Source organism: Rhodnius prolixus, unplaced genomic scaffold (assembly GCF_049639745.1).
Source record: "Rhodnius prolixus isolate KJV_2025 unplaced genomic scaffold, Rpr scaffold_1, whole genome shotgun sequence".
In the NCBI taxonomy this organism is placed as follows: Eukaryota; Metazoa; Arthropoda; class Insecta; order Hemiptera; family Reduviidae; genus Rhodnius; species Rhodnius prolixus.
Window position 1 is genome coordinate 21,667,916 of NW_027411581.1, and position 27,566 is coordinate 21,695,481.

The following is a 27,566-nucleotide window of genomic DNA, read 5'->3' on the forward strand; positions in this document are numbered from 1 at the left end:
ACCATATCATGGATTTTATCAATGATTTCTGGAGTAAGGCGTCCAGAACGTTCAGCGTCACTTGTGCCCATATGGCCACTGCGAAAATTTTGAAACCACTTATAAACTGTTCTAATCGAAGGTGCAGAGTCACCATAATGTTTATCAAGCTTCTCTTTAGTCTCCTGAGGCGTTTTGCCTTTCATAAAGTAGTGTTTAATCAACACACGAAATTCTTTTTCGTCCATTTTTTGAAAATCACTCGACTTCCTCGATTCAAACGAATGCCAAACACAAAGAAATAGACCGATCTGGCTGAAACTTTGTGTGGGTTCTTTCAGAGATGCTACTAACTAAACATAACCTCGATACGCGCCAGTAGTGCTATCTCTCTGACTTTGCACGGACTTTTCAAACGACCCTCGTATAAGCAAGTCCTATTTCGAATAGTATCGACTTTTGTTTTTACTAAAAACATTCCAGTTTAATAGATACCTGTTAAAATTTGGGAAATCTAATATGTGATTATTGTATCATAAAGGTGATCCGAGCATTGAAGTTCGCGAATGACGTAGACATAGATGTCCATTTTAATTTTAACTCTAAAAAGCCATTTAAATGCAATCCACTGCCTTATTGTACTTATAATAATTCTAATTCAAGTCAAATTTGTGGAAAAACTGTTAAACGGAAGTATTATAAAAGCTTTTTGGCGAAGTTTTCGCGTAAAATAGTTTAAAAAAAAAAAATTTTTTTACGTGCATTGCGACACGACATAAAACTTCATTTCATTTGCTGACGGATTGATTTTAAGTTTATAATTTATGACAGCTGGTTGCGGCCAAGAAACTATATTTTTGAAGATAAATAATTTCTACCACTTTTCGGACACGTCTGGCGACGTTCATCGTGAACTGAGGAAAACAGTTGGGGTTTTACGGCAAGTGGAAGGTCATTCAATTTGATTAGGTTTGATTTTTAAAAAATGGTAACTTCTCTTTTGTAGATTAATTTTGGTAAATTTTTTATTTATGTACATTTCAATTGTATAGAAAAGACTTCTGGGTGGTCACCAAAATAATTATCAATTACGAGTATACCCTTCTTGATAGGAAAAGTTGAAAAACCATTGCTCTAGTGGGAAATTACTTGCCACTCTATTCAAAATTTTTGAGAAAAATTGATTCTATCAGAAGTAGTAGGCAGCCATGAATAAAATGAATAAAAAAAAAGTTGAAAATAAAAGCCATTTTGGAAAATCAGGAAATTTTTAGAAAATCTCACAAAATGAAAAAATCACTTCTTAAGAAATGTAAAGAAATCAGTGAACTGTTAATCCAATTGGATATATTCTGCACAGGTTTAAGATAAATGTGCACCTTTCAAGATTACTGTCTGCAAATTTTCGAAGCGACAAAATGCGATGAGTCGAAATTAATTTTGAATGCTTTAAGAACCGTTTATTCAGATTCTAGTTCTAGATTGGTCTATTTCCTACTCAGTGACAATCGCGTCAGTACATAACGTGTTTTTTTGTAATTTTATTGTCTCGCATTTTTTCCCCTCCAAATTTAATATCGCTTTTTAATGAGTGAGCAAAAAAAAAAAAACTGGATGGCGCCAGAATAGCAAAACTCTCAATTATGGACAACAGTTATTCCAAACTTGACATATTCCTTTCAGGTAATTATTTAACAGTTATTTCCATAATTAACTTTAATTATTCAAATAATTATTTAACTTAAGGAAATGTTAGAGCATAGTTTTCTTCCTGGGCGCCTTTCTGTCTTCATTGCAGCCATGTTGACCGTACAACCAATGGAATTATGGTGGAATAAAAATATTTCTGGGCGCTAGTGGATGTACTAGTCGATGCTCCAAAACAAATAGAATAAAAATAATGTTTTTGTCCATTTGCATATGACGCAATCAACGTATATTGTCATTAATAAAAATGACTTTAACACTTTCAATAAAACAGAATTCAATATGCATCTCCCCGCATTCTTCTTAGCCGAGCAGTAATTGTTGTAGCTTCAAATGAGATTGTTTCCATCTAAGTAACCAGCCTATCTTCTACGATCACCGGTCTCAACGATTCAATTTTTGGCCAGGATAAGTTAGCTTTTAAGTAGGTAGGTAGATAACCAAAGTTAACCAGTGGTTCATGGCACATATGCTAGTCCAATCTCACAAGCTAGCTCCAAGCTTGAGAAGCTCCTCTGTATGGTTCAACGCCTGTACACCCTGTTTGAAGAACCTCCTTCAAGCCATCAACGTCAAGCAAAGTCTGCATTGTCCAGTCAGCAGACTTAGCTTTAACTCTTAAATTAGATTTTTCACTTGAAATATTCTTTTTTGTGGTCCCGTCTGCCCGAAATGTGGTTGTGAGGAAATGACATGTCGGTAAGCCTGAACAAAATATCACAGAAACAGAAATTATAGGTATCTGAACTTGATATTTTTGGGTCTTACCAGAAATCCCGACCGTAATTAACGATCTGATTTTTTGGTTTTATCCTTAAACACTTAATTTATTGAAGTCACCACAGTTGGTGAGCGGTTAGAGACTAGGCCCGCAAAGATCTATTGTGGTACTGTGTTCCGAATCCTGTTCTAGGCCTTGGATTTCAATTAATGTTTAATACGAGAACTTTGTTGTAAAGTACGATTTGCCTTCGTCCGCGACTAATTAGTTAGACGTTAAGCCCAGCTTAAAAAACTTCTTTTTTTTTTAATGTTTACTTAATTTACTGAATATGTTTTTAATATTTTTTTCAATTTAGTATTTTTTCTCGTAAAAATTGGATTTTGAGTATTCTGAGGTGTAATTAAATGTAGTTTATTATTTCTAGAAAGAAGAGTCATGTGAGTGATTCTTTCCTTACTTTGTTTATATCGAATTAATGGAATAGTTGGTCTGCAAACATCTGCGCGAAAGGATCTGTAAATAAGTAGGTACCTAGATAGTGCAATTATTAAATATTAAATACAAGGCTTGCCAAAGAATTCTCTTGTTTTAGTTAATCTCAAAATAAAATAAAAAATTGCAAGATTTCAGCAATATCATTAAGTGTTTGGAATAAGGAAAACTAAGCCTAAGCTGCAGGTTAGAACGTATAATTTAGTTCAATTTGTACAACGTTTATTGCCTATTCTAGCTTTGTCCCACGAACTAATTTCAGTTCAGTAAAAACTCTACTTTTTGTTGTGCTGCTACTATAATTCTCAATTCATGCTCCATTTTTTATAACCAAAGAAATATCAATTTCCTATTTTTCAGGGTAAAAGGAAAGAAGTAGAAAATATTTTTGCAATTTAATGGTGACAGACAGGTTGATTTTTTTTTAAAGAAAACGTGTATGCTTACGCTACATCCAATGTTTTCTGTTTTGTTAACCTATTTTTCTATAAATAAGGATACTACTTCATAAGCACCATATCATAATGCTTACATTTACGGTGAGGAGCAAGGGCGGTTGTTGTCAAAATGGATCTTCTTTAAATCCATAATGTGTGGGTATCCCGTTATAAATCATTACGGGTACTATATCATCACAGATCCAGCTTTGCCTTTAACCATGTCTGAGATAATACTTTCTCGCCAACAATCTTATGTATCTGGTCAATATTTAGCTAGTCGTGTGCTTCCTTGTTGCTACTTCTTAACGGAATTCTGATCGCGTTACGACTGATAGTTCCTAGTTCAAGAGATAATCTCGAAACTTCCTAACCCTTGCTTGCTTGCCATTGTTCTCTATATCCAATTTTTCTACGAACAATTGTGATTCGTCCACGTCACTAGGGTCATTCAGCGTGTCTTATTAATTTTCTGAAATACGGTAAAGCTTTAATACTGTTTAGGCGATTGGGAAATTAGCCCTCATCATTCGTTTCCGAAAGGTTCTGCACGCATCCTAAAGAAAGAAATTTCTGTCCTCAGTTGGTAGAGGACCTCTCAATGTCACTTGTGAGGCCATGGTAAGTAAATTAATACTACTCAAAAAATAAATACTCAATATATTGTAACTCGCTTTAGGTAACCGGACAAGCTGGAAGTTCTCTGCGTGATAATTAAACTTAAAGTCCGCCATTTCACTTTGAAGTTTCATTAAAGGGTTGAAAAAGGGTCTGATCAGCTTCTCAATTTCCGGTTAAAGTACTCTTAAAGGTATTCTCTTTTTATTCAACTTTTTCTCATGGTTTGTATTTTATAAACTAACTTAATTGTGTAAAATTTTCCCTTTGTATGAAAGTGAAACTAAAATTCTTAAAATATCTAAATTTATTTATTTTATTTATATTATTTATTACTTTATTAAATTACATTTTGTTGTTAGATTGCTGGTATTAGTCAAACATGTCAGTTTTCTTGTAGAGAAAAAGCAAGAGAATATTGCAATTCTAGCAAGAATATTAAGTCTATTTTTGTCGGTATTTTAAATCCACGAGTATAAATTAAATGTTAGATCTGTGAGTGACATTTGTACAGTTGTTGCTTTAAACACCTGAAATAGAATTCTGAAAACTTTTAGTGCCATTATTCATAACAGCATTTCAATAGTTTATTTAACGTGCAAATTTTAAGACTTTCAGATTTCAATTGATTGCTTTTTTGTTTTCTGGTTTTAACTCCCACACGGTTTGGTTATCATTTTCTTGACTGAAAGAGGTTCTATGGTTGTTCTTCGACTAGAGAGGTGGCAGACAGGATAGTCCAATCGTGAGCCTTACCCTCCTAAACCAGCTATTCGCCTGCCTTGTCCAACCTCGCAGGATCCTTATGGATGAGCTCTTGTGGGCTGTCAGTTCAAAAGATTGGTTTCAGAATTGTTAACGGGATTCTTAAGGGTCTCTCGTCAGAAGTATTGCAGAAAACTGGTTTTTGGCTCCTTGGTTTAAGGAGGCTCTTCTACAAAATGGGTCTCATGCCCGATTCTGTTAGGACAGATTTTTGAGATGGAGGACTAATCTGGATACTCTAATCCATCTTATGACGGATTGTAGATAGGCTGACAATGTTGGAACTTTGGATGTTTCTCCTTAAGCTCTATTGGTTCTGGGCTGCTGTTGAACAATCTTAGGTGGCCCAGGCTCAGGGCTGGACTTTTAGACGTGGTCTGACACGGTTCTTGTTTTTTTTTTTTTCTTCGAGATGGGCTTTTGCAGCTTAAAATTTCGCTCCTCTTTGACGAATAATAACAATCTTCTTGCAGTACATATTTTCTCAAGCTGCTCTTTGAAATCTTTGAAGTATAACACTTTGTTGGCAAAGTCCTAGGATGAAAAATCTCACATTCTTGAACTTTTAATATATTTTGCCCATTTCTACATATATTTGCCTCCATATTTCAGTTCCTTTTGTACTTGCTTATGAAGAAATATTGCCTCTTCTTCTTCTTGGATTTCCTTTCTTCAGTTAACATCGATTGACCTAAAAAAAGGCGATTTAGTAACAGACAAAGCTTTACCTTCGTAGTTGATATTTTAGTTCGTTTCTTTTAATATATCTTGCGCCCATTTATTTCATTTCAGTAGAAAATAAGCCAAGAATCGTGCTTGCTGCGTCTGCTTTGGGCTCGTTCACAACGTCTGAATTGTTGAATGCATTGTATAAATGATTTAATATAAAACTGCCAATATGAATGCAGGTTTAATAGCTGTGCTTTGTAAAAGGTTCATATCTAGCAGTTAACAGCTGCTGTTGAATGTGTTATGGAAGGTTACATGTGTTTTTAATCTCCGAATGGTCGAAGGGGGCCGTTGGTTACTGCTAGAATCCTATGGTAACTTATCATCTTATGAATTATTTACAGAAAAATCCATTCTGCTTGGCAGACTATCAAGGCAGAGGAATACTTTAGACTAAAAAAAATCACACCTTGTGATGAACGCAAGCACTCCTAGAAGGCCGTGCAAGTTTTAAATTAAAAGTTTAAAAATTTTCACTTAAAATATAAAAAATATTGCCTTCGCTGTGAATCTAGCACAACACTAAACCATAGTCCATTTTGGTCGCTTATTTTTTTTTAAATAATTAAAATTATCCGATCGCCTGAGATTTCAATTATACGTCACAATCTATTTAAGAAGTTTGTAAATTTAAGTAAAATGTCTTACATTTTCATTTAGGAAGTTGCAAGTTGGTATTCCATTTGAGCTTTATGTTTTGCTTAAAGTTACAAATGCAAAACAAGCTTTAAAATAAACAATATACACAGGGTGAACCAGTAAGTAATGTCCATAGGCCTACTGAGTATAGTACATCTAAAGTGGAGTTCAATGACGTATTGGCTAACTTCATATTTTCCACTGTTCTTGAGTGACGTCATTTTAATTTTTTTTTTCTAAAATCATAACTTTTTTCCAATAAAAATGTTATTACTCAGAAAGTTTTAGTCCGAATTCGATTCCGATGTCACGGTTAGAAAGATAGATAAATTTCCTAAAAATTGACACCATTTCGAAGCATAAATTATTCTCTAAACAGCCTCAATCTTCGTCCGAATGCTTGAAAAATAAAAGTAATCGAAATTTTTAAGAAAACTCTTGAGACCCTTACGTGATCATTATCAGACCAAAAATTAAAGTGACGTCACTCAAGAACAGAGGAAAATATGAAGTTAGCCAATAAGTGATTGAACTCCATTTTAGATGTACTACAACATACACAGTAGGCCTATGTACATTACTTACGGGTTCACCCTGCATACATCTGACATCTGAATTCTGGGCGGAAGCAAAATTTTTCTTTATTATAATGTTAATATTCAACCCTTGTAGGCGTCTCTGGTTAAAATCAAAAATTATACAGAAAATAATTCCAAACGTAACAGCTCAATATTTCTATCCTGGATTTTTTAATGTAGTTTTTATTTTAGAGATCCTTATTTTACCCACTCGTATAATAAATAAACTGTTGCTATTTAACCGGATGTAGTATTGTATTTCCATTTGTAAAGTAAATATAGGTGGGTTCGGCGGTAGTTGTTTTTTTCATATTTAAGTATTTTTCCATTGTATTTACATAAATTAGGAAATGAAAACAATTGAAAGATTTATACTGTAAGCAAATTGATTGCACGTGGGTTTCAGCCAAGTCGTAGTTGATCTTACAAAAATTTCCAGGATGTTCCTTTATTATTTTTTTTTAAAGTTTTTATTTATTTCTCTAGTGAATTTAGTTTTTCTGTTTCACTTAGAAGGGCCCTTTTTCTTGTTTAAGAGGCTGGTAAAATGAATTAATGAATGTAGTTTGTATTTTACAAAAATGAACCGTAATTTTCCACCTTCGCAATCAGCATGTTCCCAAAAAAGAGAAATGACTATCAGGACAGCTGGATGAGGATAATAAAAACCTTATTAATACGACAACTTCATTTTTATTTTGCAATATTAAAGCATTAATAATTGTGGAGGTTATATTTAGGGACGGTTTCCAAATTAAAGGAGAACAAGGTCTTAAAGGTTACTGTTATAGATTCAGCAATGGCTAATTAATTATATTTTCACACTTTTTTAAAAATTATTGTTTGCGTAACTTTATATTATCCATCCGGAATCACAGTAAACGTCTTTTTATTGACCAAGAATACGTAAAGACGAGTTTCCTACATTTTAGTTCATAAGACAACTGATTTCTTAAATTTTTCTCTTGCAGGTAGGGCAAGAAGCAATAAATACTTGATATTTTAGATATTCTCTCTCAGGTGACTAATCTAACAATTTTTTTTGGTACCTTTAACCATCAATCATGGCTACACTAGTAAGTTGTCTTTATTCTAGATGGCAGAAACCTCAAATCAATGGAGGTCAATTATGTTCATTCCGCATTGCTTGTTTCTATTTTAGTTTCTGCGAATGTAATTCATTTCACAGAAGCACTTTTTAGATAACTAATTCTTGCCTCTGACATTGGTTTGTTTTTTTAAGGAATTTGCTTGAGATAGATACGGGGGAACTGTTAAAAAGCGTTTATTTTGGACTTTTTCTTTAAAAAAAACAAAAGTAAATGTGGAGGAGATAGAGAGGACCGATAGATTTTGGTAGAAGAATATGTATTCAAAGAGTGGCTACACTGTCAAATCCTCTGCAACCAAGAACTGCAAAGGCTTACTCCTATTCCGGTGTGAGAATATAGTAGGAATAAAGATAGACTGTTCTAACCAAGAACTAAAGAGGCTTACTCCTATTCCGGTGTGAGAATACGTATAGTAGGAATAAAGATAGAATGTTGTAACCAAGAACTGCAGAGGCTTACTCCTATTCCGGTGTAAGAATATAGTAGGAATAAAGATAAAATGTTGTAACCAAGAACTGCAGAGGCTTACTCCTATTCCGGTGTAAGAATATAGTAGGAATAAAGATAGAATGTTGTAGCGTTGGTAAATGCGTATGGGTATATTGAACTGAAGTACTTGCCCACATCATCTACCTCTAAGTTGACCATTTTGGGTTCCATTCTGCTGTTCTAGGCACGGAAATCCTTTCATTTAAGCCACAGTAAATTTTGGAATTGCTGGTGGAATTGATACTTCTTTGATTAATCATTCAGTACTGTGCGAACTAATTCTTGTTTCGTTAAAAAAAAAGTATATTTACATAATATTGAATCCGGAGCTACTGTTTCCCACCTAGGCCAAGTTTATACTTGATTTCATGTTTCCCATTCAAGCCTCATGGTCTATTAGATGTGGAAGTGCAGTTAGATGTGCTCCGTACTTAGATAGCTTCCTGGTTTCAGTAGATACAATCCTGGTAGGATTAAACCAGTCTTGTGTGTCCCTTTAGATTCAAAAATAGCTCCTTAAATTGTATGTTTGCCACTCCTACAATCTTTAAAGCAAAAATCACAATATGCTTAATTCCAACGCTTATAAATATAATCTCTTTTTTAGCTTTAATTATTTAAAAGATAATTAACAGTTCGTGTTATAAAAAAATTAATAAATTATTATTATTTTTTTCCAAAAATAACTTCACAAATGATTATGCAAATTTAGTTAATTTATATGGTGGAGCGATATCAAGCTGTTTACAGACAACCGGCAGGAGTGGGGACAAGGTTTGATTAGTTAATTATCATAATAATATATGGACAAAATGCATGGAATTAATAACTGGTTCACATACATAATGCGATCTTATTTACTCTCCTCATGTATAATAATTCATATTATTATTAATTATTTTAATGTTATGCAGTAGGAGATTCTTTTTTTAAAAGGATAAATTAATTTCTTTTATTTAATTTTCATTTTATAAATAGCGGTTTTACGGAAGACATTAATAGAACGGTGATTTTACTTTCTTTTTGTTTTAACCAGTTAAGCGCGTTCGACGTGTATACACGACAAACCAAATCTCTATTACGGTGCGTTCGACGTGTATACGCGTTGTGAAAAATATAAAATTGTCATTAACTATAAAAACTCTAAATTTTAATAGAATACAATAAGAATATTATTTGGTGGGATGTTTCCTTTATCTTACCAATAGAACTGCCAAGTATTTTATACGGAGGGGGTGGAGGGAGTCAGCCAAATGATAAGTGGTTGGAACATGTTTGGTCTCAGCATTAGAGACTGGGGAATTACGCCCACACAAATAGAAGCTCTCAACCCTTGTGCAATGCCGTTTTTACCTTAGATAGAGGTTCAGACCTCAGTACGAGCATGATTTCATTTTACACAGAATTCAGAGCTCTCTTTTCTTCCTTGTAAAAGCTCTTGCGTCCCTAGTTAACTAGCTAGGCAATGCGGTGCAAGATTTTGAAAGAGCACAGAATGCTCTGTAATCTCAAGCCCCAAAAATTGCAGAAAAAGTGTTTGCAGTGACTATGCAACATTGTAAACTTTTGGTTGTTTTGCCCTGCGTTCCGACGTGTATACACGTCATTGTCTGATTTTAATTCCGCACACTGTGGGGGGGATTTTTTAAAACTAAATTGCACGCTTAACTGGTTAATTGCAGTTATTTTATTTATATCTAGTTAGACAGATTTTCTCTACTTCAGTCAGGTTAAACCTTCTTTCTAGATCTAGCCGTTCTCCATCTCTTAGACCTCTTCTTGCAGCCATCAGCACTTCGATGTCCTCTTTTCATTTCCTTCATGGTCTGCCACTTCTTAACCATTTCTGGCCAACTCTCTCGGTGGACATTCATCTAAGGACCTTCTTCTTTTCTTTTTTTTAAAAAAATATTTTTAGTTGCTTCTTCTTGTCATTATTTGTTACTTCTATCTCCTTTCGCGGCACCTCATCCTTGTACTGTTCATTCCTGTTTTCTTTAGATATCTTTCCCAGTAATAAGGCTTTTTCAGGACTTGTAGGCCAGGTTTTTTTGTAAAGTAGATGAACATGCAGCGTCATGGAACATCCAACTTAGTACACGAGTGTCCTGTAGAAGTGCTATAGGCCGAAGGTAGATAGATAATGCTCACACAACACAAGAACACAAAGTAGATGTCCCACTTGGGAATTTTCCATTTTAATTGTTATCATTACTTTAAAATAATCTCTCATAAAAAATTTTAAATTATTGTAACGCCTATTTTACGAACGACGTGTGGGACAGGAAAGAGTTTATTGAGTCTTACCATAAATACATAACTACTTTCTCCCCTATGATCCTTCGTATAAAAAAGTTTTTTTTAAAATTTTATATATATATTTATAAAATCATAAACAAGTAATAAGTTGGTTTCATAAAAAATGAAAGTCTCACTTAAGTCCTGTGACATGGTGGCTGTCACAATAATTTATTAAGAAATCTCCCTTATAAAGAGATAAAGTTTAAAGCCCACAGATAATATATATGTACTACGTATTTTTTTAATGTTTTACCAATAATTTTGTGTGTAAGTCTCTCTTCTCATCTAGTTCCTGTAGGCCAACCATTTATATTACGGGTTTTGTCCGTTTTTTTACATCGAATTCCTTAAATAGTAAAAATTATGTACCTTTGATATTGTTTCATGAGCATGAACTTCGTCAGCATCAGGTGAAAAAAAAGTTTACGCATTTTTCGCTTCCAAAAAAAGAAAAAGAAAAAACAGTTGTTTCTCAATTTATTCCAGCATTATTTCACTTTTTCATTTTCATTATTCAGAAATTTTAGTATTTTCACTTTACTACAAATTGAAACTAAAGGATGTATTAAATTGTTTGCAAAAAGTTTGCGCAGGAAATATTTATTTTCTGCTCTTGAAATGTATTAAAAAATAGATTTATACAAGAGATTAACAAATATTGACAATAATAAATACTTAACTAAAACTACTTCATTACTTTAATAAAGAAAAGAAGGCACGCTTACAAAAAACAACTTTTCAATAAAGAAAATGAGTTAATTAAAGATGAAAATTAACGCTATTAACAAACAGCTGTCAGCTTTTTGAAATAATAAAGTTTACAATTAAAGAGATAAATATTGTTCATTTTATCTGAGTTGATGTACTTAGAGATTTAAGAGACTTTCTATTTTGTCACCATCATTATCCCACTTGTAGAGGTTTTGTTTTAATTCCTATTTATAAATGGCGAGAGTAATGGACAATTAACTGAAGGTGTGGTCAATGAATTCAAAACCATATTTTGTTTCTTCATCTATAGTTATGAGATGATATAGCTTAAAGTTAAACTCCACAAATTTTACACTACCCTGAAGCTGGTAATAGATTTACAGAAACGTTGGTGAGATGAAACAAAAGTGTCTGAATTTATTGATCGCACCTCCAATATTCCCCAAAATCATAAATCATAAAACGGTCGAAAACCTAAACCCGTATTTACCGTAAATATCCTTTAGAGGTCCTTTGAGTCAGAAAAAGTGGTGTAAAATTTGTGTTTTTCCTGCATAACACAAACACAGAAAATCGTAGAATTTTCAAATTTCTTATTTCGAACTGATGATACCACACCATTGGTTAGTTTGAGAACAAACTACTGGAAAACCGGTAGTTCCATTTTCAGGAATCCATTTTTCTTCTTTTTTTTTCGAAATTCCGTCGAAAATGGTTTCCTTTAAAAGTGTGCAGTTTAATCGCACACATGCAGATATGGACTAATTTCCCTTAAAAACACTTCTAAAGGTAGTTCTGGAGGCAGAGTTAGGTAAAGCTTTGCTATGCAGTTTAATTAATGTGTCACGAACAGCCTCATTACCAGTGTAACACTAAATTGAAATTAAATATGGCCGAAAATGCCACTTCATTGAATTAATTTTGTTGTTTATAATAGCGATGTTTTGTTTCTCACAAAATTGTTTAGAGGCATTTTCTTTTTTACGTAAATTTCATATGAAAAGTCTTGAGGGTGTTCCGCGCCATACTGTATTTTCCTGTTGTAAACTGTTCTAATCTTATTTGAGCAATTATCTCTACTTTATCTATTTATGGTTATTTATTCAGGTAATTTTCTCTAATTCCGAGCGTGTAAATGTGAGCTGCGGGATGAATTCATAATAAACTGTCTTATTTAAAAAATTGAAGATGTTGGGTTGGATAATTTGTGGGAAAGCATTAAAACAGCTATTCTTGATTCAGCAAAAGCGGTATGTGGAATTATAAGAGTAGGTAAAGTTCAGAAAAGAACGAGTTGGTGGAGCTAGGAGGTAAAGGAAGCCGTAAAAAAGGAAAAAGATAGCTTGGAAGAAGTATATAGACACTAGGAATGAAGTAGAAAGACAAGAGTATGTTAATTGTAGAAACGCGGCAAAACAAGTAGTTAGGGAAGCGAAAATGGAAAGCTGAGAAGAATTGGGGAAAGGTTTAGAGGATAGCTATCAGGAAAATGTAAGGCACTTCTGGTAGATAGTCCAAAACATTGAGAGGCAAAAGGAGCAAGCCAGTTAGAAATGTCAGAGATCAGGAAGGAAGGATTGTGTCGAATAGCAATGAGATCCTGGACACTTGGAGAAGATATTTCGCAGGTAGATTTAGGGGCAATTGCCCGTTGGAATCTGGAAGAACTCCGTTTAGAGATAGCGTTGACTCAGAGATCCAAGAAGATGATGACGAACTGGGAAGAGGATGTGGAGTTTGCTCTGGAAAGGATTAAAACTGAGAAAGCTTCAGGAATAGACAATATTGATCCGGAGCTGATTAAATATGGAGGACCGGACTTACTTAAAAAACTGCATACCTTATTTCTAAGAATATGGGTAGGTAAAAGAATCCCTAAAGAGTGGGAATATAATGTCATAAAATCCTCATACATCCCCATACATAAAAAAGGTAATGCAAGTACATCCGTTGGTTAAAGGCCTAAGTTATCTAAAGCTCGACGCTGAAAGGCATAAGAGCATTAGGCAAAGAAGAAGAAGAAGATTTAAAAAATTATTTTCAACAGTTTCAGTAAGACTACACATGTTGTCCATTGGGTTGTCTTCTATTATCCTGTCGCACTACCCTATCTGGTAGACTAGGTGGCAGACCTAATCCATATAATATACCAAAAATTCAGTTACCATTTCAGCACCATATTGAAATATTAGACCCAAATTTCAGTTTTATGTAATGATCGGCTCTCAAAGAAGGAATCATACTACTTTGTTCTTGTGTCTTTCGCTTGAACTCTTGATTTTAATGCAAACATGAGTTGAAACACCTAGAGGTGGAGGCCAATCATGTCTAAACCTTGCCGAAGAAGAAAGAATCACACCTATATAATTAAAAGTACTACAAATTAACAATGTTTTTTAAGTGTTGATAAAATTCTTATTATTACTTATTCGCCGTCTTTGTGATTTTTGTTTTTTAAGCTTTAAAGTGGATGATTCCGAAAATATGGTTTTTGAAAAAAAGAAATCTCTCAGATTGTGTGTTTGTATTTGGATTACTTGCTGTGACTACTGCAGATCTTACTTTGGATACCAAAATTGAGTACTGCTATAACATGGTATTTTTTTTAAAGCGCGCTTTACATCTGGGACAACAATATTGGATTTTCTCTTTGCTGTAAAGTAAATTGGTTCCCTCACCGGCCGCCTCGTTCTCACCTTGGCTTGCCGTGATAGCATGGTCGGCTAATACCCTGATAACTAATAAAGATAACTCCACCTTCGTTTGTTTGTTTTATACATGTTTATTTTAAAGATCATGCGATATAGTTGGCTGTTTTGTTGATATAATTTAATGAAATATGATACATTAATTTCAAGGTTTATTAATAGTTAAACTTACTTTGAGAAACTTTTGTTTTTGCCATTAAAAATATAATTGATGGAGCAGCAGTGCCTTTACATATTAATAAAAATTTCAGTATTTTGACGAAATTACACCGAAACGTGGAATATGAATTTTATATCATAAATAATTAAAACACCGAGTTGGATGCTTGAAGTGAACTATATATTATCGCAAAAAACAATGTCCGAAGCAAAGTAGTGATTATCACTTGGATTAAAAAGATTTAAAAAGAATTGCGGAAAAAAAAGGTGCATCCTAAGTTAAAAGTGGTAGCGCTTTAGATCAAAAATAAATAATTTCCTCTATGTGTTAATACTTTCAAGAAGTTCTGAAAAACCAAATGATGATGATGTTGGTTACAAGTATTTTCCAGAACTTAAATCCAACGGGGATAAAGAAAATGTGATTCGGAGATGGATTAAAAATATTCAGAAACTTTTGTTGCACAAAAACTAGCTAAGCCTAAGTTAAATCTGAGACAAAGTCAGGCGGAAGGATACAGTAAAGATAAAAAATGGAGTAAACGAAGGAAGCAAAAGAAAAAAGAATGAGCTTTAAACTACAGAATTATTTCCTGAAGTGAAAAAATATGAATATAATAAAGATGCAATTAAGGATGGAAGCAAGATGGAAGAAGTCGTTGAATTTCGAGTATTAATGGTAAATATTTGACGAAGATATGATATTTCTCAAATGAATGTTTCATTTATCTTTATTTTTTCCAAACAGACGTGAATTGATGATGATCACGAGGCTAACAACGTTTCAATCGGCAAGGAAGTTTGTTCTGAAATCGTTGTGGAGGCAAGATTTTGAACAAGAAGATTTGTGCTGAAAGGTAGAGTGGCAAAGAAATTTCTATGTCTGGATTTTGATTCTTCAGTTACGTATGAGTTCTTGAGATCATTATGGAGTGTAGTATTAGTGACATAAAATGGAGAATTAGTAATTGATGAAGTATATTTTTGAATTTGAAAGTTTGGTTAAAACCACAGTTTAAGTTGGTGAGTCTAGATTGGTTTGAGTACGGTATTGTATATTGAGCTATGTCGAGAAAGGCCCCACATACAAATATACAGGGTGTCCCAAGCTATATGGATAACGACTTTTTCTCGGAAACTAAGATAGCTAGAAAAAAACTAAAAAATACATGTTCCCTTAGTTTTTTGTTAGGAATCCAAATTTACTTTGTAAATTTTTTTCGGTGCTTCCAGAAGCGAGATACAGGCACCAACTTCATTTTTCAAATGGGGAGGTGGGGTTTTTATTTCAGAAATTGATTCCTCTATTTTTTTAAAGAAACTTTTACTCGAAAGGTTTTTTTCTGTGAGCGATATTTTAGAAGTTATGAATGAAAACATGATCTTATAAGAAATGTCAAAATGATAATATTATAACGGTTTTTTGATTGAATAAGAAGAAAAGTACTATTTTATCATAAATTTTACTCCTCATTAATATTACAGATCATGCTCGAAATGGCCTCCACCATTAGAGATGCATAGACATGCACTTTCCTGCCCCTTACTGCCAAAGAAATAGATTCAGCTTTAACCGACTTACAGGCATCTATTATTCTCTGCTTTAGTTCATCTACAGATGCAATTCCGGCTTGATTCTGATGCACCTAGATTTAGAAATGCTTTTAGGTAAGCAGAAATAAGAAAAGGAAGAAAAAGGTTATGAATGATCACCTTGTTTTTCAGGTATCCCCAAAGGAAATAGTCCATAGGTGTCAAGTCCTGTGAGAGAGGTGGCTACTGAATAGCCCCCGTGTCGATATAACATGCCCATCAAATTGCCTATCGAGATATCTCTTTACATGCCTCATGGTATTATATCGACATGGGGGACGATTCAGTGGCCATCTCGTTCACCGGATTTGACACTTACGGACTATTTCCTTTGAGGATACCTGAAAAACAAGGTGATTATTCATAACTTTTTTCTTTCTTTCCTTATTTCTGCTTATCTAAAAGCATTTCTAAATCTAGGTATCAGAATCAAGCAGGGATTGCATCTGTAGATGAACTAAAGCAGAGAATAATAGATGCCTGTAACTCGGTTAAAGCCGAATGTACTTCTTTGGCAGTAAGGGGCAATTGGCAGGAAAGTGCATGTCTATGCATCTCTAATTGTGGAGGCCATTTCGAGCATGATCTGCAATATTAATGAGGAGTAAAATTTATGATAAAATAGTACTTTTCTTCTTATTCAATCAAAAAACCGTTATAATATTATCATTTTGAAATTTCTTAGAATCATGTTTTCATTCATAACTTGTAAAATATCGCTCACAGAAAAAAACCGTTCAAGTAAATTTTCTTTAAAAAAATAGAGGAATCTATTTCTGAAATAAAAACCGCACCTTCCTATTTGAAAAAATGAAGTTGGTGCCTGTACCTCGCTTCTGGAAGCACCGAAAAAAATTTACGAAGTAAATTTGGATTCCTAACAAAAAACTAAGGGAACACGTATTTTTTAGTTTTTTTCTAGCTATCTTAGTTTCTGAGAAAAAGTCGTTATCCATATAGCTTGGGACACCCTGTATATACTTACATATATTTTTTAAATTTAATTTTAAAACATCTACTCAGAATGGGCCTAATAATTAATATGATTTTGGTTAATGAATGTTTTCGTTAATAAATCTATCCTAGATTCCAAACTGTTTTTACATTCCATTGGGCGACTTTATCCAGTTATTTATTAATTTATTTTAATTGTGTCCAATTTTGTGATTGTTTTAAATTAGGTCCTTTCTTAGCGATATCTACTTGTCGCGTTATCGAAGGTTTTGATTTCCTAATTCATGCTGACCATTTATTTTACTGTAATGTATTCCATCGTCATGGCTGAGAAAATTCGCTCACAGTACCATCTTAAATAGAGATTTTTTTTCTTTATGTGAATGTAAGAGAATGTACCGTTAATGTACCGGCGGATATGGCTAAGCTCACATGATAAGTAGCTACTAATGAGGCTGAATGTGTATGTCTCAGATTTTGAGTTCCAGAAGAAGATAGAGGAGGAAGAACAAAATATTTATGAATAATCGAGGAAATCACGAACCTTATTCAGTTTCCATCACAAGAATGAAGTACTTCTTGAACGAATAGTTTAAGTTTCCAATTTGGAGTCCCGAAATCCAAAAAGAGGCCGCTAATACCTCACATTTACATCATTAGTCTCCTGAAAGTACGTCTTTCGTTTACTCCTTTGCGAAAGCAGGGAGGCAATCCCTTGGAAGTCCTCAGAACAGAGATTTTCATGTATTTTCTTCCCGTTCAGCTATTGTATTTACTTATAAAACTTCTGTTAAAAATTTAGTCTGAACTATGATTAGCATTGAGCATGCAATGTTTGGTATAATATTTCAAGGATTACTTTGTTCATCGATTTAAATGAAGCGAAGATTGCGACAGCCATCAATTAAGATTTTGGTGTGGTGTCGGGGGTGTAGGAGCTTTATTTACTGCAGTTTTATGTCCAATTATAATTAGATCGCGTGCAGACGAATATAGCTCTGTTTATTCCTAGCAGTACGAGTATGTCTGTCTATAGTTAGTTCTATTGATTAAATGTTTAAGTTGTGTTGAAAGTGGCAAATTGTGGATAGTTCTTTGTTTTTCAAAATTTTATAAAATATATAATTTTGATAGAGAAGTAAATCTGTATTAATAAGGCATTGAAGAAATGATAAAAGATCTACTCAAGATTCGACTTCCTGAAGCCTAAGTTCCCGCAGGAACTGATTACACTTTAGTTTATTATCGTTAATACCCCCACTTCTCTCTCACAATTACAATTTTTTTCTGGCATCCCCAATTCTTTTCTAACAATGCGTGAAATTTGTGGTACGTCTACTCCAAAATAGCTCTAAAATACTGCTCTTACACCATGATGGACAGCCTCAAAATATGAAATAAAGCATTTAGAGATTAACGCTTATAGAATTTCCACAATCTAAACAGATACCAGCAGTTATTTTAAAGTTCGAACTTATTACTTACGATTTGATTCCTTTAATTTATGAACGTCCGAAGGCGTAGCTTCTATTTTGACTTCAATGCTGAACCTAACCCAAACAATTTGTGGAAAAAATACTGCTTAATTTAGTCTTCTATAACTACCTTGACTGCAGTCTGGGGCTTTCACTGCCTTCTACCCTATTAATCCTATTGTAATTTCCGCTTGATATCACTAAAGAGTGAAAGAAGGCTAGTCTTTCGGTTATCTCCAAAAGTTGTCGTAGAGATGGGGCACACTTTAAGACAATCATATTGATCTTTGTCAAGTATTCAGCATCCAGTCGTTCGTCCGGTCCGATCAAACGTGACACCTATTTGAGGCTTTATTGCTCTAAAAACATAGCGTTAAAATCACAATTTTTAGGTCCCAAGTCGTACAATATTAGTTATAAGTGGGAGGTAACTCTCAGACCCATCTGGTGTAGTCACAGCCCTGTAGATTGTATTATACTGAGAATTCAGGCACGATTTATATCCGATGACAGACTATGATTTCTCATTCTTAATACCAAGTCAGAAAGGTTAGCCTGAAGTAGGCAAATTCTGGCAACCATAAATTGTCGGTACCAATTTATAGCAATCTCAAATGTAAAATTGTATTGTACAACAGTATCTTAAAATTTATATATTTCTATTGAAATATCTGTTTAAAGTGCCATTTCTGCTTACCAACTTCATAACATTATTCAGAATCAAATAACGAAAGGCCTAAATATAACAAAAAAAAATTGCCTTACATTGACATAAAATGCCATTTTAACTGAATAATTTTATATATGTGCATGTATATATTCAGATTTTCACGAAATTGGCTCGCGGGATTTTCTGTAACTTCATCAATGCATTACATAAACATTGATTTTATAACTTTTATTTTAAACATGTTTTTAGAAAAATTAATTCTCGGGGAGAACAGTCCACCGTTTAGAGTGACCCTTTTGGGCAAGAATGGTGTTTGCAAGGTGTATAATGTTCATAAGAGTCATGTATGACTCAAATATTCGCGTTTTGAAAACAATTGGTTAGTTAGAATGTTGGGAAAGTTATGAGTAAGAACTAGACGTATGAGAATTAAATACAATTTTTTTTAACATGAAAACGTTAGATATCTTCATCACAGATATTGTTTCATTCGCTGTAGGTTATTTAATTAACTGTCTGATGGTATTGTTTCCTAGTTAATAAGCCCGATTCAAACGGTAGTATTTCACTTTCATTGGGTAACGCTCCACTCTGGTTTATTTACATACGGCAGCGTGTATAGCTTGAAGAATGAAAGTGAGGTTCACATAATGTGTGTGATACTATCTGAGAGATAGTTTCCTTACAGATGTATTCCCCGCAATTATAATGTGCAGGAGGAGAGTTTTATTGCTAAATCCAGTTACTCGTTATGCAGATGCGTATTGTTGAGGTTGCACGGTAGACCATTCTGGCGTAGAAGGAGCCGGGCCGTCTGCGGCAGTCCCGTTGCTGCGGCCCCGCTAGTAATGAGCGGTCGCTGGCATGCGGCCTTCCATATCAGGACTGTCCCCCTCCTCTTGTTGACGAGACAACGGTCCTTCCACAAACATCCGCTATGGCTACATCTGAAAACATCAACTTTGGTCATCACTATGCCAGTAAAACATCGTAAACACCTTCTTTCTTTTGCTTCCTTCTTTTTTTATACTTACGTTTGTTTTGTTCGCTACAGAACTGAGCTGGTTTTAGTATTGGTTCGGCTTGTTATTACGTCCTTATGTTGTCAACCAATCCTTACATATGGGGAACTAGTAAAATACTGAACATAAGAACGGTGCCGTTAGTTTCTGCGACAGTTTACCTAAATTATCTTCTACCATTTAAATCGATAAAATATTATTTTGTGAAGAAATGGTGGGCGAAACAGTTGTTAAGGATGGAAGTTAAACAAAGATATGTTACACTTGATATGCCAGATGATTCAGATCTGCATGCCGCAGTTCTCACGTTACACAACTTAAACTACTGCCATTATGCAAATTAAGTGAATTGTACCATGTGTTTGTTTCTTTTGTCGCGTTTTATTGAAGGCATATTTTTCGTTTTATTCTCTGGTTTTTACAAGAGATAGAAGTGCTTTTCGTTTCAGATTTCCATTGCAGATGTTCTTCAAAAAAGAAGAACGGCTTTTGACAGAGGTAATTGTCTCGAGTTTAATATTAGAAAATTATTGTAGTAGAGGGAAAATGGCGGTACTGGCGCACCTAAATTGTGCCAGATCCAAACACCTCCAAATCTGACGAGGGTAATCATCGAGTTCAACGAAGCTGTAAGCCATACCCATCAGCAACATTCTACCCCCACCTATCATCAAATTTGACGAGGCTGAAATCCGCACCATCACAAAAAAAAAGAGGAATCGTTTTAAAAGATCTAAAGATTTAAATCGGTATAGATATACTCAGATCTCAGAACTGTTAAATAATAATTTTGTTCAGAATAATGTTTGAAATAAATAAATTTATGACAGAGAAGTTTAAAATAAACAACAGACTAAAGGTTTTTTTTAAGCGTATGCTTATTTTTTTCAAAAAATGAGTTTAAAAAAGCACTCACACAAAACAAATAGGGTGAAGCGACCGGTAATTTAGAGCTTAAGAAAAAATTCGAGTTTTGTTTAGAATATCTTCCGTTATTTTGGCTCCAGTTGTTGGTTGGTACAATTGTGCCGCTCCATTAGATTGCATTATGTATTCAGTAAATTCGATTTTTATGTCAACCAAAAATTATTACTTTTTTAAAGTATTTCAATGACCCGGTGATTGACATACCGAATTATCGGTGGTACCAGTGTTTGACATGGGTTGAGACCAGTGATTGACAACAAGTATATTCCTGAAACGACCTAAAAAATTCAAAATACCTAAATCACTGTTCCACTTAGATTTTTAACAAAAAAATCAGTCTTATTCATAATTAAAAACTATCGGTTTTTAAATTGGCCTACCTAAATAATGTAATATATTTCAAAAATACGCTTTTTCATGCAGTTATTGTCGATCAGCCCTTATACAACTATCCTACCGGAGATTTTTAATTTCGTTCAAACCTTCTAGCGCATCTGCGTCATTCAATTATCGAGAAACTTCATTATACAAAACGTTAAAAACTAGTATTGGTTAATTTGGCTCAAGAAACAGTTCGCTTATCCTACTTGCAATGATAGGATGACGGTTCCGGAATGCTTTCCACCAAGATTTAACATGTAGGTAATTAGTGAAAGGGTTCGGTATATCTAGATTTTTAATAAGTTGCCACACACTCATCAGTAGAAGGCAACGGAAGTGATCCACAAAGCCAAAAAAAATCTTCTTTCGCAGAGGAGAGTACTGTACATGGCTCCATGACCCAAAAAAATTTCAACTCTCAATATCTTCTCAACTAATGGATCTGTACGCAAGAAAACTATAGCATACTACTCAGTAAAACCGAGTGTGTAAGAGCACAAAATTTCGTACGAATAATCAGTTGTTTACTGTGCGAGTTATAAGGTCCCTACTTCACAGCAAAACCATGACCCAAAAAAATTTCAACTCTCAATATCTTCTCAACTAATGGATCTGTACTCAAGAAAACTATAGCATACTACTCAGTAAAACCGAGTGTGTAAGAGCACAAAATTTCGTACGAATAATCAGTTGTTTACTGTGGGAGTTATAAGGTCTCTATTTCACAGCAAAACCATGACCCAAAAAAATTTCAACTCTCAATATCTTCTCAACTAATGGATCTGTACTCAAGAAAACTATAGCATACTACTCAGTAAAACCGAGTGTGTAAGAGCACAAAATTTCGTACGAATAATCAGTTGTTTACTGTGCGAGTTATAAAGTCCCTATTTCACAGCAAAACCATGACCCAAAAAAATCTCAACTCTCAATATCTTCTCAACTAATGGATCTGTACTCAAGAAAACTATAGCATACTACTCAGTAAAACCGAGTGTGTAAGAGCACAAAATTTCGTACGAATAATCAGTTGTTTACTGTGGGAGTTTTAAGGTCCCTATTTCACAGCAAAACCATGACCCAAAAAGATTTCAACTCTCAATATCTTCTCAACTAATGGATCTGTACTCAAGAAAACTATAGCATACTACTCAGTAAAACAGAGTGTGTAAGAGCAGAAAGTTTCATACGAATAATCTGTTGTTTACTGTGGGAATTATAAGGGCCCCATTTCACAGCAAATCCATGACCCAAAAAGATTTCAACTCTCAATATCTTCTCAACTAATGGATCTGTACTCAAGAAAACTATAGCATACTACTCAGTAAAACCGAGTGTGTAAGAGCACAAAATTTCGTACGAATAATCAGTTGTTTACTGTGGGAGTTATAAGGTCCCTATTTCACAGCAAAAACATGACCCAAAAAAATTTCAACTCTCAATATCTTCTCAACTAATGGATCTGTACTCAAGAAAACTATAGCATACTACTCAGTAAAACCGAGTGTGTAAGAGCACAAAATTTCATACGGATAATCTGTTGTTTACGGTGGGAGTTATAAGGGCCCAATTTCACAGCAAAACCATGACCCGAAAAAATTTCAACTCTCAATATCTTCTCAACTAATGAGTCTGTACTCAAGAAAACTATAGCATACTACTCAGTAAAACAGAGTGTGTAAGAGCAGAAAGTTTCATACGAATAATCTGTTGTTTACTGTGGGAGTTATAAGGTCCCTATTTCACAGCAAATCCATGACCCAAAAAAATTTCAACTCTCAATATCTTCTCAAATAATGGATCTGTACTTAAGAAATCTATAGCATACTACTCAGTAATACAGAGTGTGTAAGAGTACTAAATTTCATACAAATAATCTGTTGTTTACTGTGGGAGTTATAAGGGCCCCATTTCACAGCAAAACCATGACCCAAAAAGATTTCAACTCTCAATACCTTCTCAACTAATGGATCTTTACTCAAGAAAACTATAGCATACTTCTCAGTAAAACAGAGTGTTTAAGAGCAGAAAGTTCCATACGAATAATCTGTTGTTTACTGTGGGAATTATAAGGGCCCCATTTCACAGCAAATCCATGACCCAAAAAGATTTTATCTGAAATATTTTACCTGTAATACTCATTTAAGGGTCGCAGGAGACGTGAATGTTCATTTCGATGTAATGTGCTGCCTCATCATCTATATCATATTGATACGAATCAAATATGCAGTTAAAATTCCAAAATTGAAGAAGAACATCAAACCCGAACTGCTCTTTTAGTGGATAGATGTACCTTTTAATTCTTAGAGGTTTTCCCGAACATGCTACTTTTAAAGCGACTTTTTATATTATTAAATTCAACTACTTTTCAGTAAAAATCGTAAAATGCATGGAAATTTAATTTCTCCCCTATCTGTGGTAATAGAAATTATGTGCGTTTCAGACATGTTTTTTGTTTTCTATTCGAAGTAATTCTATTAATAAGACAAATTACGTAGAGACGATTAACTATTCACTACTTTTTATTTCAATTAATAATGTTTAACGTAACAACTTACTCCAAAGATTAAAAAATAAACAGTGTTCTGACAGCCTTTCCGGTCCAGTTTCCAGTTGACAGAGAAGAAAATAAATGAATTCGATGCAACGCTACAAAACCATTTTCATATGTTTCTCTTTGGGAAATGTATTTACACAAAAACAAAACAAAAATTCTCAAATGAAAAAGTTACATACCTGAAGTACAATTTTAGTTTCATGTTTTGAGTATATTATTAATTGAATATTTTTAATAAATAACGTGAATTAATAACTTAAGCTCAAAAATGAAATTATAGTATTTACAATAACCTTTAAAAAAAAGAAGTTAAGTAAAACAACGACATAGACAACCCAACAATGGTGATCCTTCTATATTTTAAACATCTTAAGCAATAAAAAAGCTTTGTTTATTTACAGAATGAAAGAAACGTTTTTCACACTCTTCCATGTCTGCTAAATCGATGAAATAGTAGAGGAATTTTGGAGAAACCTTGCGTACCAAGGTTCCACCCTGCCATGCTTAAGTGTCCGTTGTTATGCTAGCTCGATTGGCTAAGAAAAGAGTTAACAGAAAATTATTAGGACTCTAATTGCCACAACAAAATTAATGTCTAGAAAGATCACAATGACACAACTGAAGATGTCTATGAGGGATGGAGAGGCGATTAAAACTAGAGAACTTGTTGTGAGAGGATGAAGGCTCTGGAATTTTCTGAAAAGCGGATAATGATGATGTTTTTAAGGAAAGATATATTGAATTAATTGTGGATCGTTAAGATTTATGAATATTAAGGGATTTTCGATTGTTGGGATTGGATAAGGTTAGGATTATAACTCATTTCAAACACGTTAGTCTGTACGGCATGTATTTGATTATTTTTTTAAAAAATTTCAGTTGTTTTCTGTACATTTTAACTAGACGGTTCCGTTTGTTCATCACTTGTCGTTTAAGGATTCTGCCTTTTGTCGATGTAGAGCCTAAAGTCGAGAACGACTTCAGCAGAGTGACTGCGAAGAGAGGTAGGGAATCCGTTACAGTAAGAAGCTGATCTATTGTCATTTATATTCGTTAATTTGTATTTTGTATTCTTTTGAAACAAGGATCCAATTTTGTTAAACGACTCAGCAGCTTTCTATGATGGAGTAAAAATTAGGATGAAGGGAGAGTATCGCGGTAACTTCGTGCAATAAGTGCAAAGTGTGTCAGTTCGAGTAGGAATGTCTGCATAATATATATATTGAGTGAAGTGTAAGAGCGAGGTTAATGCCCCTACAACCCACCGTACTCGCAGAACTGAAGAGGACCAAGAGAGAGAAACCGACGGACGCTTAGAAGAAAATGGTTTTCACTTTATTCTAGGCAAAATTTGTTAAATGTGACGCCTAAATTTATTAAATAAAGAAGCGATAAACTGTACGTGTGGTTCGTTGATACATGATGATACGATATATGATATATGATGTTGGAACTGGTGCCAATCTGTAACAAATTACTGTAATATTTGTTTTCTTATTCTTTTTTTCATAATCAGAAAATTTATAGAATGATCATTTTTATTAAACTGGCAAATTAACTGATGAACGGGAGACTCGTTGAAGGGAGAGAACACAGGCTTCTCAATAATTAAAATTAATTAGGCACTTATGTATATCAGATTGAATTATCTTAAGAAATTAAAGAAACCGCTTCTATAGAATTAATAATCAGCCCGTTCCTGTAATGATGGGCTATTTAGTAGAGATCCCCGGGCTACTAGCTATTTTTTGGCTTTAATATTAACTAAGTGAAGTGTGCTTATATAGATAGTGGATCAATAACTTTAATTTGTAGCGATTTCAAAGAAATATTTTTTTAGGGCCACTTATGGGATGGTGAGAATTTTATTGAATTAAGTTGAATAAAGCTCCTTGTACGAGGTACATAGCTAGCTGGGAGGTTATCCTCAAATGAAGTTCATTCTTTAAAAGACTTTGTGTAAATTAAAATTTACTTCTTCCACTCAAGTGACTTTCGGAATCAATACATTCGGATTTGGTACACACAGCCTTTTTCTCGCTGTTCCTAATTTTTCTTTGGTTTAATAGGTTATATATTATAGTTATCTCCTGTTTAAATATAAACTTAAAGCTTTAGAACAATTGCATACTGCATTTGTGCCGTAATATGCCTTTTTCCGACTTTTTCTTTTTTTTAATTTAAGGTACAACATTAAGGTCATTGTTATCTAAGTTCACCTCAGTGCATTGCCAGCCTTCAGAGGAGTTCTCTGCCTACAGACAAATGAGCTTTAAAAGCTTCGAGGAAGAGAAATTTTAAGGGTAACTTGTCTGGAGTTAAAGTCGAGGCCACCAGTTTCTAAATGTTGATTGAGAAGAACTCACGATTGTTGGAAATGAAATGAATGGACGTAGATCTAAAACATTAAAATTTAAGTTCTTATTTTACGGCATTAATTGGAAAAATAGATATGGGCTAACTAAAACTAGTTTCCGCTAAGCAGTAAGTTTTTCGAAGAGTCCGATCCTAATGTATTTACTGCAACAGCTTCTATCAATTATTAAATTTTTAGGGAATTATGTTAAACACTTTCTGAGAGAAAAACAAATAGCATCAACTCTGCTGAGAATGTTTGGCATTACCTTAAACTAGATGTTCAAATATTTCTTATAACTGAACAATGCTTAAAATTACATGGCGATTTAAATTGATTTGTTAATCTTTCATTGCTAACAAAATGAAGTTTTACAACAAGAATTGTAAACACATCAATTTTTTTGACATCTTATTTGCGTATCAAGAACAAAAAGTAGTAAGTAAAGTAATCGCCTATTTTTTTTCAGGCGGGGCTTAACGTCCAACTACTAATTTCGTAGACGGAGGCGACTAGCATACATACTTTACTGTAAATTTCTTTTATTAACCATTAAATAAATTCCAAGGTCTAAGACCGGGAATCGAACCCAGTACCACAATAGATACTAGCTTCGCAGGTCTCGTCTCTAACCGTTCGGCTACCGTGGCGCCCGTATCAAGAACATTAACGATTAAAATAGTGAATCTCTCAGTGGCTATAAAAAAAAAGAGATCTGTGTCTAACGATAACGATGCTCTTCTTAAAAAATAATATATTAATAAGACAATAAGCGGTTATGTGCCATGTGGACTTCTTTTAACTCTTTTGGTTAAAAAAATAATAGATTATTTAAATCATTTTTTAAAGAAAAGTAGCTACAGCTTCCGTTCTTGTGCATCATTTGTAGACATGAGAAAGAAAGTCTGTTTTGAACTGACCGACTTTCTTTCAGTATTCTGAGCGTTCTAACTCATAATTTTTTTAAAAAAACTCAGAATATTTTTTATTATATTGATTTTCACCAACATTATGATTTTGAAATCGTATAATACACTGAAATCTAACCTTACAGGCAACCCTTCTGTAAGAACTGCTTCAAAACGATTCTTATCTTAAACAAAATTGTCTTTCAAAAAAAGAACAAGTTGTAAGTGTATTATGTATGGGATGGTTTGTTCTGTCAAAATTTGAGCTTTATAGTTTAGAAATATCAGCCGTATTTCTAATTTTTTTTTTTTTTAATTTTGTTACAGGTAAGTGAGTTGTCTGGACCGGTTAAGGGTTTCTCAGCGGTAAGATATTAATTTCAATCAGTATGAGATTGATTAATGATTTAAGTCTTAAATTTCTCGATAATTTCACTAGAAAAGTAAAAAAATCAGTGATATAGCCTAACAGTTGTATACGACAATAAAAATTTTAAAAAAGGGTTTATATCGAGTGAGCGAGCCAATAAAGCGCATTAATTGGGAAATAAAACGCATTTCACAGCCTTATGAAT

General features: G+C 33.7%; 1 protein-coding gene and 1 long non-coding RNA gene across 4 annotated transcripts in view; both read left to right on the forward strand.

Annotated features, from left to right (window-relative positions):
- The window catches only part of cv-c (RhoGTPase activating protein), a 512,238-nt gene that overhangs the window by 342,860 nt on the left and 141,812 nt on the right, over positions 1-27,566 (forward strand). The gene's annotated exons all lie outside the window — the stretch shown is intronic.
- On the forward strand, positions 175-15,129 carry LOC141457461 (uncharacterized). The gene is made up of 2 exons (XR_012460385.1): positions 175-14,827; positions 14,897-15,129. It is a non-coding gene; the product is annotated as an uncharacterized lncRNA (long non-coding RNA).